This window comes from Neopelma chrysocephalum, unplaced genomic scaffold, assembly GCF_003984885.1.
Source record: "Neopelma chrysocephalum unplaced genomic scaffold, ASM398488v2 Primary Assembly neopelma1_43, whole genome shotgun sequence".
NCBI lineage: Eukaryota > Metazoa > Chordata > Aves > Passeriformes > Pipridae > Neopelma > Neopelma chrysocephalum.
In genome coordinates this window covers 6,454,169-6,466,648 of record NW_020897702.1, presented here as the reverse complement: position 1 = coordinate 6,466,648, position 12,480 = coordinate 6,454,169, and the positions used below count along the sequence as shown (strand labels likewise).

The 12,480-nt window shown below is 37.8% G+C and overlaps 1 protein-coding gene across 1 annotated transcript in view; it reads left to right on the top strand.

Moving 5' to 3' along the window:
- Positions 1-8,593: 8,593 nt before the first annotated feature.
- TNFRSF19 (TNF receptor superfamily member 19) overlaps positions 8,594-12,480 on the top strand; it is a 58,234-nt gene continuing 54,347 nt past the window's right edge. Inside the window, exons 1-2 of the mRNA XM_027677881.1 lie at positions 8,594-8,832; positions 8,978-9,064. The gene's annotated coding sequence lies outside the window, so the exon portion shown is untranslated. The remainder of the gene's footprint in view (positions 8,833-8,977; positions 9,065-12,480) is intronic.

Below are 12,480 nucleotides of genomic sequence, written 5' to 3'. Positions count from 1 at the left end.
TTGGCCATTCTATAAAATTCAGTTCACTCCTTGATAAAAGTATGTGTTTAATACCAGAATACATAGAATAGGTCCAAAGCTGGAATATATCATATAAATAATGGAGCCACATTTCTACAGCTCAACGTTTTGAGAGATCCAAGCATATAATTCAAAAATAAATCAAGAAACACAACACTTTTCATTCAAGGGCATGTCCCACAGAATAAACAGGCTTCTAAGAAATTTTTTTTTTGTGAAAATTCAATAAGGAATTCATATGCATTAGGTGACAGTCACCAACCTTGACTGATTTTTATTATTACCTTTCCTAAAACAGACTGCTGTCACAGTATTTTCCTGATTAAAAAAATCTGTTGTACTTTCATAACCCTTTCCAAGCAAATCTTAAATCTGCCCCATCATCACTTATAATATTACTTTGAAGATGTTATTAGAACTCATGATTGCTTTTCCTGAGTCATCTTCACTTAGTCTTTCTAGTGTCTTGTTTTTTCAATTGTTTTCTACTACTTTTTTCAAAGCTCATTGCCTTTTTTTTAGAAAAACATGAAGAGTTTTAAGGTGAGGAAAAGTGCAAAAATGTATCTAGGGAAATATATGAAAGCTTTGAAAATCATGTGCTAGGAAATATGTGTCAAACTAGATACAGAACTCCAGACTAAAAACAGATGAACATCAGAAAGAACATCTGCTTTTAAAAAGCTGGCAGTGAGTATCAGCTGAGCCTGCTCCCTTTTATAACTTATGCTCTTTTATTTATATTTTTCCTTATTCCTTTGGCATTTTTATGGCTATATCTAATATGGAAGATTTCTTAAGTACGGTAGGACAAAGTTGTGAATACTTCATACAGGAAAAGTATACTTTACCATCTATAACCAGGTAACAAAATAAAAAAAGCAAATCTATCAACTCTTTCAAAGTAGAACATGTGGAAAAAAATTGATGTATTGCAACTGGGACTGCAGACAATTGTTTAAGGATTAGATTTAGTTACTATTTCTTCTGAGACATTGATTCTGTTCAGATGTCTTCTTAATGATAGTGCTATTTATCAAAGCTACCTATTTAAGAGTGGTGACCATCTGTATACCTTTTTGTATTTAATTTCTTCAAATAAACCTACTTTTATCTAGGAGGTGAAAGTCATCCAAAAATTACACTGATGCTGCTCTAAAAGTCAGTTACCAAGGAAAGGTTTTTTGTGTCTGAATATCCAAAAATAACACACAGGCTAGGCCTCAGTTCAGAAATATGCATGTATTTAAGACCTTTTGGCTGTCTCCTCCTTAAATATATGGACATATAAGTGCTTTGCTATAGGGATAGAATTAAAAAAACCTCAATTGTATACCCTTTTTGCATTTTTCAATATCATTATCACTTTTGAGAGACTAAGATTAGGTTCTTAGGATCTTGACTGCAGAGGGAGTAAGTGCATACAGTTTGCAGTCATAAGGAACTTAAATTGCTCAGCACAGAAACTTGGATTTGTGTTTGCAGTATGTGTACTTTGGAATATAGGATTTGATATAGGCAGTATTGGATTTTTCATTTGAAGTACTGAAGTGAGCTCCCAGATGCCAAAGTAATGACAAATCAAGAAAAGTAGAATTGTATCATTAAGGTCTGTACTGATATAATTCACAGGAAACTAAAAGTATTATCTGAGGATCTTGACTGCTACATTTTTCCAGGTTCATGCCTTAACCCGATAGGTCACTGAATCAAAGCTCTGGTATAAAAGAGTATTTTAAAAGACAATTTCAAATGAGGCACTTACAAAAAAAGTAAGTAAACATTTTCGTAGTTTGTTCTTGATTACTTGTGGGGAAAATAAAGATTGGGAAAGAGGTTTAATTCTGCTTAAGATTGGCAGACAAAAGGAAGAGGAAAGGAGAAGTGGTATAAAATCTGTGAAACAGACTGTTTCATTTAAATTGGGAAAATTCTGAACTACAAAGTAAAAATAAAGGGCAAAACTGAGCAAATGCTTGGAGACAGAATGTGATCATGTGATTGCAGTGTCTCTGTCATCACACATATGTATTTATAAACAACATTTTGTCTAAAATAAGAACATTCTTTTTAGTTGCAACTAACTTCATGATCTTTTAGAAATTGTTTTCTGGGGTTTCCTTAAGGGAGTACTTCTAAACATGTGTTTTGATAACAACTAGGCAGTTGGCCAGCTATGATCTCTACTGTGGATCAGTAAATTGAACATGTCAGATTTGTTTCTCCATTCCTTTTCTTCCCATTTAGTCTGCTTTCTTTGCATCTTCTATAGAACAGTTAGACTTGAATTTGGAGTGTTGCGGTTTTTATACTCTATTTTTGCAGAATGTGGCATAACTTGGATGAAACCTTAGCATGCTTTAAAAGTTAGATAATAAAGTCTTTTGAAGAGAAGGGAGTGCTACTAGGTACATATATATATTTTTTTTTAAGTTGGATGAAAATACAGTGGCTCAAAAACATCCATTGTTTTCTGAAATACAAAATTACAAAATCATGAGTCTACTGAATCTCCTGTTCCAGCTACATGAACAATATTGCTAATCAAGCTTCAACATCCTTGGGGGAAGTCAATTCATGGACACAACTCCATCAGCACCTCTGGAAAAAATGCTAGGTTATTAAAGCTTGCATGCTGGTGCACAGCTTCACCCACTCTAACAGGTAGAAAATAAAATGGACCATTTCAGTTCAAGTGAAAGACTCTGTGTAGAAGAGGGAAGAAACTTTATGTTTTCATCCAATGAAACAATAAAGAACAATTACAAAGACACAATACCTACACTGTTGATTCACTTCTTGGATGTGTGTAAGGACAGCTAAGGGCTGTGAAACTTCAGCATACTATTGCCCTAGGGATGCTTGTTATTCTTATTAATCTTCAAGAACACTTTAAATACAGACACTTTTGAAGTTTCAGAACCATATTATTTTGGTTTGGAATTCATGCAGAATTGTTTTGCATTATCTCAGGTATGGTATTACAAATAATTATCTTTACATTATTTTAAAAGGGATAGGAAAATATACTTGGGGGAACTGGATGGCCATATAGCATAAACTGACACTGCTCCTTTGATTTAATTTTATCTATAACTTACACAACTGAGGATCTAACACAGTGAAAAAAAGTAACTTGCCTCCAGTCATAGCCATGTAATAGAACCAGGAATAAAACCACAACTTCTGACTCCCAATCACAGGTAAATTAGCTATTACTTCCTTCAGGGTGCATCTACATTATCCTTGAGGACAACCTCAAAGCAAGTTCCCAACCTTCCACATTATCTAGATGAGGCAATGCCCTTGAGGCTTCCCTTAGAGTGATCCACCTGGTGAGCCAAGAACCAAAAATCTCCATTTTGCTTGGATCTTATGGTATTCACAAAGGAACAAGTCAAAGCTGTCTCCTATGAAGACCCATGGGGGAAAAAACCCACAGGCAAACAACAATAAAAATTCAGGACCAAAGACAGGCAAACCAAAGCTGTTTTCTCCTCCCAAGTCATGAGGTCAGAGACCTGCCATTGCAGAACATATAAATGGCACACAGGTCTTTTCTCCCTGAAAGTAAAAAACTAATGGAATTACATTCAAAGGTAGCATTAACTAGAACAAGCTGCTCTGCAATGACTGTGTAGAGTGTTCCAGATTATGGTTAGTCTGACAACATACTCTGTGATAACTGTGAGCCAGTCTTTCAGGAAATGCCAAAGCGTCTTGATTTTTCTGCCTAAAGGTGCTGTATCTGAAGTTCTTAACAAACCTTACAACTCCCAAGGAGATTGCAAGCACTGTAGCTAGGAGTGGCAGTAGGTATCAGCAATACCTGGAACTAACAATACCCATGTGATACGGCAGAAACAGGTTGTTAGCTGTTATCAGGATGGCAATGCAGATAATGCAGGAGGTGGGATTTGGGTATTCTAAAGCACCTCTCCTGACCACAGGACTGACTAGCTTCGTGGAACAATAACCCCCTAGTCCTTTAGGAGAGTGATGATCAGCACTTCTAACATCAACTAGACATAGACAAGAAATGCTACAGAGACAGTGCTGACCTGCCACGAAAGGTTCTGAAAATTGTCTTCCACCTCCATAAATCAGCAGCTCACCACTTATCATCAGGAGACAGCTGTCCCAGTAGATGTGCATGATGAAAGCTTACAACTGCACCAGCACTGCTGGTGTGATATTCGTAACAGGATATCCAGCATTTATGCCACACTTAGAAAGGCTGCAGTTAGTACAAATGGTGTTTCCATGGCCAGTGAGTGGGCTATAATGATAGCACTGCTTTTCCTGTGATGATTCCTGACCTCTTATCTGAGCAAATGTTGGAGCTCCTACGTACTTGTGGGTTGACCCTGGCTGGAGACCAGGCATCCACCAAAGCCACTCTTTTAGTCCCCTCTGCAACTGGACAGGGGAGAGAAAATATAACTAAGAGTTTATGAGTTGAGATAAGGCCCAGGGGAGAGCAGTCATCAAATACTGTCATGGGCAAAACAGACTTGAATTGGGGATATTAATTGAATTTATTATTTAAAAAAACCAGAGCAGAATAATGAGAAGTAAAATAAATCTGAAAAACACCTTACCCCCACCCTTTTATCCCCCCAAGCTCTACCTCCTCCCCCACAAGCGGCACAGGGAGACAGGAAGTGGGGGTTATGGTCAGTTCATCACAGGTTATTCCTGCCACTCAAGAAAAAGAGTCTTTCCCCTGCTCCAGCATGGGGTCCCTCCCATGGAATACAGTCCTCCATGAATTTCTCCAATGTGAGTCCATCCCATAGGCAACAGTTCTCCATAAACAGCTGCAACGTGGTTACTTGTCCACAGGGTGCAGTCCTTCAGGCACAGGCTGCTCCAACATTGGTCCACTAGAGGGTCATAAGTCCTACCAGGAAACCTGCTCCAGTGTTGGCTCCACTCTTCACAGGTCTGCAGGTCTCTGCCAGAACCCTGATCCAGCATGGGTTTCTCACGGGTTTACAGCCCTCTCTCAGGCATCCACCTGCTCCAGCGTGGGATCCTCCACAGGCTGCACTTGGATCTCTGTATCCCTATGGTCCTCCATGGGCTGCAGGGCGATGCCTGCTTCACCATGGTCTTCACCATGGGCTGCAGGGGAATCTCAGCTCCGGTGAGAGCGCTCCAGAGCGCTTCCTCTCTTTCCTTCTCCACTGGCCTTGGTGTTTACATAGTTGTTACTCTCACTGCTCCTCTCTGGCTGCAATTTCAGCTGCACAATAACTTTTTTTCCTTCTTAAATATGTTAGCACAGAGGTGTTACTATCATCCTGATTGTCTCGGCCTTGGCCAGTGGTGGGTCTGTCCAGGAGTCAGCTGGCATTGGCTCTGCTGGACATGGAGGAAGCTTCTAGAAGCTTCTTCCTGAAGCCACCCCTGTAGCCCTCTGCTACCAAAACTTGGCCACACAAACCTAACACAATACTACAGTAAAGCAAAGGGAAGAGGTGCAGTGGAGTGGTGCAGCAACATGATAAATCATTGGATGCATAAGATACAAGTATGTGAGCCATAGCATGAATATTAAATATGTTAAACATAGGGCAGGGGTACAAACCCTTTGTTTGGTTTGATTGTTTCTTCCACAAAGAATTTTTTCTCAAGATTTTGTTACATTTAAGAAACATCTCCAGAAAGTTCTCATGTCTGTCAGCTGACAGTCTTTTATGGCTTTGACCCAATAAAGCACTTTGGGTATGAATAGCAGCCCTGAACTTTGTTCTGTTTCTCTAAAAATTCTTAAAGTGGGATCTAACCTGTCTAACTTAGTAGCCTTGTCTAATTCTAGCCCAAACTTTAAGAGAACAATAAAGTGACCTCCTTAAAAGCTTCAGGTCCTCACTTATTAAAAAGAGAATGGTAAACCCACCAAATGTTTCTCAAGAAAGATTAAGTCTAAGTTTAGAAAAATTTAAGCAATTAATTAGGAAGACAGCATCTCCCTCTGCAGGACTTTAAAGACCTGTCTCTGGTTTCACACAGGAATTACATCTTCTAGGAGAGCTTTTAGATACTTAGACAGTGAGTAAAACCTGGGTCCCAAATTTCAGTAATTTCAGATCAGATCCCACTCCAGTAATTTCAGTGATTATAATCAGGCCTTGCTGGGTTAGTGACTACAAGAGGAAGTATGAGCTGATCAGAAGCTGATCAGCATGATCAGAAGGTGTAAAAGTGAAGTGTCATGTTAGATTGGTTCTGTTACTGCTCTGGTACTAGTCTGTCCTGTGCCTTATACAAATCACAATATTATCCTCATTTTATGTAAGGAAAAAAGTTATTATGAGCCTTTGGAAAAATATTGAACTATATTGACAACTGTTGTTATTAATACACACATCTGGCCAAGTTTTGAGGAAGCCACAGAATAGGAAATAGCAGATAGTTCAGGCTGACAGGCTCCACAGTAAAAAGTAGTGTCATAAATGCAAAATACAATGCTTAAACTTTAGAAGGTTAAATTGGTAATAATTAACCTTACTTCTCTTTTCATATGTACAAAAGATAGATAAAAGACCTTTAGTAGACCATCAGGACTTGCTTTTGCTTAAAATCTGAAGAACTAAAAGGTGTTTTCTGTGAACAGTATTGTTCTTAAGGCACTTTTGAAATGAAACGGGTTATTTTAGTTCTGTACAGCTCACCCGTAAATTTTATTTCAATATAAGCATTTCCAGTTTTACCATGAAAGCTACAAATGCACTCTTATGAAAAAACTTTCTGGTGATAGAGGGAAGTCATATGTCAGAAGAGCACAAAATAATGTTAAAATAGAAGTAAGCAGTCTGGATAATTTTCTTTTATTTATAATATATGGAAGTGGAAATCAGAGAAAGAGAGAAATTTATGGTTTGTTTACATTTTTTTTCAAGCAGTGTATACCTGAAAGTCAGATTCATTACCTGTCCCACCCTCCTTTGTACCTGCAACATCTTTTCTCCATCTCAATTACCAGAACATCCCCCAGAGCCCAGAGGCCTGCCTGGATAGGTGATTCAAAACAACATTTACACTATGTCCAGCTAGCAATAAAATTACATTCTATAGCACCCTTTGTAAGGTTCTCAAACCTTTCTGGAAGTGTTCATTACTATTACTGGGAAGCACAGCGCTCCTTGCTGGCCTGGTGCTGCCCACAGTGCGCCATCCCACCAGCAGAAGGCTCCCTAACCTACCGAGAGCCGCGGGAGCATCATCCCCGAGCGGCGCCCGCGGCGGGGGCAGCGGGCAGCGCCCGGACTGCACGGGGCAAGGAGCGGGAGACGCACACGGAGGGGGAGGAGGCTACAGCCCACACACAGGGACCACAACGACGGATCTCTGCAGGACACTTTATCGCTCCCGCACTCGATTATCCAGTAACCATTATCCGCTGATTGTTTGCTTTTGTTTTAATGCTTAAGGCAACTGTGTCTAGCATAGTGCCTCTTTTTACTTTTGCCTTTCAAATGAATTCTCGATTACTCAGCGTGCAAATATTTGCAGGAGTCTAGCAGTTGACAGGCTTGTATCACTTTCATCTGCACATGTGGTATACCCAAAGTATGGAGTATATGTTGATGAGAACTTCAGTGACATCTTCAATACGGCTGATTATCCTAAAAGCCGTCCTGCTTGATATTTGTATGTTTTATTAACAGCTGAAGTACAGAGGGCTGAATTAATCTCTGTGCCATAAGCGAGCTTCGTCTCAGATCATAGAAAATGAAATTCAGTTGCGCATTTCTTCTGCCTTCTGCACTGCAAGAGAGCAAGTTATGGCAGCCTTGAGGATTCCTCTGCTTTCCAGGGCCACAGAGGACCCTCCAGCAATTCTCGGGACTATGAAGGACTATGAACTACAGCAGCACAGAGAAATGTCTGTCAATATACTTTCATGCCCCCCAAAACATCCCTTTGCTGACAGTACAATGGTGGCCACTTCAAATCTACTCTAGCTAAAAAATGCCTTTACACTCCTGTGAGTTACTTATGGCAGCTTTACAGTTCATTTATGTAAAGGAATCATGAGCCACAGATGAATCAGGCTCAAAAAAAATTATTTGCAAAAGGCCACACAGTAAGCAGCAGGGAGGATATGAACCAGGGACTAAGAGCATGCTCTATTGTGCTTGGTTTTGCCAGTGCAAAAAACTGATTCCGGTGTACAAAATACACCATTTCCCCTGCTCCAAACTTCAATAGAGACAAACAAAAGTCGTGTCTTAGAGCTGCATAGCAAACTGACCTGCATGTCTGAGTTTCAGCGCTTTATGGAAAATTTTAACTTTCTTTTGCTGACAAAATTAAAAAACATCTTTTTAAGAAAACCTTATAGCTGCATTATTCTCCCTTCTTGGGAGGAAACTTTAATGTAATGTAGACTTTGAAGTGAGCCTTGGGTTTGTTACAATGGACTAACCTGATTAGAAATCATGCAAACTCTTGCTGCTCTTTAGCTGCATTCCCCCACAGGCTGTATTACAGCTCTCTAACCAGTCCCACAGCATTGAATGATGTCATGGGATCTGCAGCTCAGCGAGATGAAAGGGATAAAGCGGAACCCGCTGGCACTAGGGAAAGCTTCCAACACACAATCCACAACACAGCTTGGGAACTCAAAAGCTACAGATCTAGCCACTCAACCCCAAGCATTTCAGAACCGTGTGCATTCTCTCAGCACAAGCAAGGAAAGGGGGAAAAGAGCTAGTGCAGAGTACTGAAAGGCAGAATTTAAAAGTGCAACTACCTGCTGGAAAAGCAGCTCTTTTTCTTCGCCGAAGCACTGCCTTTGATGTACGGCAACTGATCACTGATCAGATTACAGGCATTTGGTCTCAGTGCTCGTCTGCCTTTGATCTGCATGGTTAATTTTATTTTCCCGGATTTGGAGTTTCGTCTGGGCTTGTGCTGACATACCTTTTTTTTTTTTTTTTTTAAGGAGGTAAAAGCATTTAATACAGAAGCTCTGGCAGTGTGAAATTAAGCTACAGAAAGTCTGGCACTGGAAAACTTCATCAGATAACAGGTACTGGATTTTGTATTTTTTTTTTGCAGTTCTCTGTTGCAAGATTTTAAAAAATTATAAACTTCACATAACCAATAATACTGCACATCATTCTGTGTACAAAGGTCAAAAGATTTTAGATAATTTATGTGGCATTTTATTTGCAACTCTTAGGCAGAACTATATTGAGAACGGACTATCTAGATTACATAGACAACTGAAAACTGAAGCAAAACCAAAAAAAATTTTCAGTGCTTTGGGGGTACATAAGATTTTGGTGTACACTGCTCATTCTTACTGTCTATAGTTTTGTAATTTTATATTTGAATACAAGTATTACATGTCTAGGGGGTGTATTTATTTTCTAAGGAAAGACCGACCATATTTCCTACACACTGTAATACTTTGTTTGCTCTCAGTGCATTTATTAAAATGTGACTTCTTCAAGCAACACTTTTAAGCCTAATAGTTTCATACTTGAGAGGAAAAAAAAGTCTCAGCTTCCACAAGTTATTAGAAATAAATTTATAAACATAACACCCTTATACACAAAAGGAAATATTTTTATTTTGATTGAAGAGATGATAGTTCAACTGTACTGTATGAAAAGAAATCTTGAAAATAAAAGCAACATTTTAACCTGATGATAGAAATTTCCTCTAAGGCATTTTAATAAATATATTAAAAGAAATCTTGGGTTTGTCTAGAGAAAACACCTGGTTTTACTGAACTTCATAAAAGTTTTGCTGCCATTTAGTGATGCAATTTCCACTGATGGTGTTTTGTATTCTCTTCCTCAAATTCATATTTATGAAAATGTACTGTGTTTAAGAAATTTTAAGATATGTACTCCAGAAATTCATTATAAAGGAACAATCATTAGAAGATTTAGGATTATTCACTCTACATCTGTAGTTTTAAAGGGTGTGAATTTGGGCCAAATCCATGAGTGTTCTGTGCCTGCAGCTGGAGTCAGACTGTTAAAATAAGACTCAAGTTTCTTCTGTAGGTATTTAAATATAATTTAGATTTTCAGAAGAACTTAGAACCCATAATTGGAACCAGACTTGCAAAGAAGTTTAACATTCCAGACACTGATCTCTTTGAAGATCTAGTCTTAATGGTGGCTAGTGAGATCTTCTGAAATACTGACATATATTCTTGAATCTAAATTTAAATGTACATAAATCTTAACTACACTTGTTTATTAACAACTTGCAACTAAAATTCAGCATAACTGACAGGTGCTAAGCATTGTTTGAAAACTATTCTTTGAGAGGTTTATCAGTCCATAGGACCCTCAAGATGTTTATATTTCAGTATGCAAAGATGTTCATATTTCAGTATGCACCATGGTAACAAGCAAACCCAAATTTTAACAGTCTGCTTGCATCTGAGTAAGATCAAGTTATCAAGACTTCCAGATAAATGTAGACAGCTTTCATTAGTCAGCCTGTGAAATTTGTTTCTTCTAAATAAATTTGTATATATAAATTTTAAATTTACTAAATATCAAGAGATAATAAGCCAGACACAGATTAACTAGGCCTGACTTGGTATCATTTAGTTTTCTATGCCACCAATTAATTCATACTCTTACTTAACAAGTCAATTACGTTATAAGGAAAGTAATTAGCATTGCATGAATAATATGTGTATAGCTGTTAAGGGAGAATATAATTTAAGGTATAGCCAAAGCAAAATGCAGTATTTCTCCCTAAATAATAATGATGTACTAAAACATGTTTCTGTAACCCTGAAAAGATGACTTTATCCATTAATTCTATACTTCGCTGATGAGCTTCTCTACTTTTCCAGTCTTCTCTTGCTTGTTGCTTGTTTTCCAATATGTACATTTATTTTCTGAGGAAAATTGTTTCTAAACCTTACCTCTGTTTGATGTAAAGTAGAAAAAGAAGCAAATTTTATAATGTAAGGATTCTTTTTCCTCAGAAGTCAAAATAGCTATGCAAGTCTAATACAAAGTAACTATCACTACAAGGATCTGACCCATCACACAAATAGGTGAAGTTGTGCGCAGAAGTAGCACTGGTTAATCAGATATATTACACTGCTGAGTAGGATTTGCATATAAAAATATTTGCAACATTTGGGCCCTGGAAATGCATTTCAGAAACAAATAATTTTTTCATTTTGTAAAATGTTCCTAGGATTTTAGGTAATATCCTCACATATTTAAACAAAGATGGGCGTTAACCCATTTAAACTGAAAAGTATCTTTGCTTGTCTTTATGTAAGAGAGGTTGAAATGAAAGCACACTTGGACATATTTAAGTATGGGGGGAGAAGAGGATTTTCAGCATTCTTGTTGTTTTAAACAGCAGTTCTCTGACAGTTTAGTCTGTCACTGATCTGATTTTTAAAGATTAAATAGTAATAATTCTTGGCAGTTGTGACTTTGCTTTTACAAAGTGCTGTATAAACATTAATTAATCCTCAGGCTTAAGTCTTCAGAAACAAAAAGTTCACAATGCTTTTTCAGGCAAATCTGACTAGGAAACTTGCGAGTTTATATTTATTTATTAAAATAACTTGAGCAATTTCTGATTAGAAATAGAGCCATTTCCAAATAGTGTGTCTTAGATAACATCATAAACACATTTTAAGGTTTGTAATAGTTAAGACTATCAAAAGACGTTGCACAGTTATACTGACATCAGTTTCCAACAGCTGTCATAACAAGAGTAGATATACCTCACAGTTGACTGGGGGAACTGTGTTAGCATTAGAGATATGGAGATAACAACTTCCTATTGCTGTAGAATTTCTGCTTCCACATCAGATGTGTCACGCAACTTAGTCTTATCAAAGGGGTCAGCTGAAACTACTTTCCAAATATTTCTTTTCTGCTTTCTCTGTTGTAGTGAGAATCTCTATAGTAGTTCCTCTAACAGCTCACTTCTTCAATTTCCTTAGAAGCATCATGATTTAAAACAAAATAAACCCTGCAATTTTCAACATCTTTCACTGATGAATGGAATTAACTCATCCATTTTACATTTAGAGGAAAGATTTTTATATGCCACAATGAGGACTTAAATGTTTAAGTTTCAGTATTACAGACTACACATTGCTCTTAGTTCATCAGCATAGTAACTCACTGTCTGATGAGGAAGTCGTAATGTTTCTTTATATGGTAATCCTTAGTGTTTAGCCAACACTTTAAGAACTCTGGGATATTTTAATACACTTGTCTGACTATACTACTTTAAAACTAGTATCTGAAACATACATCATGATTCTACTAAGGAAACCTCATGCAACACATTTCACTGGTGGCTCCAGAAAATAGATAACATACAAAACAGTTGTCTGTAAACAGTGAGAAATGCACAATGCTCAGTGCTGTGCAGCAGCTGCCATTGACAACAGATGCGCTGCTGTTGTGCCACAGTATGCCATTCCTCACTGAAATT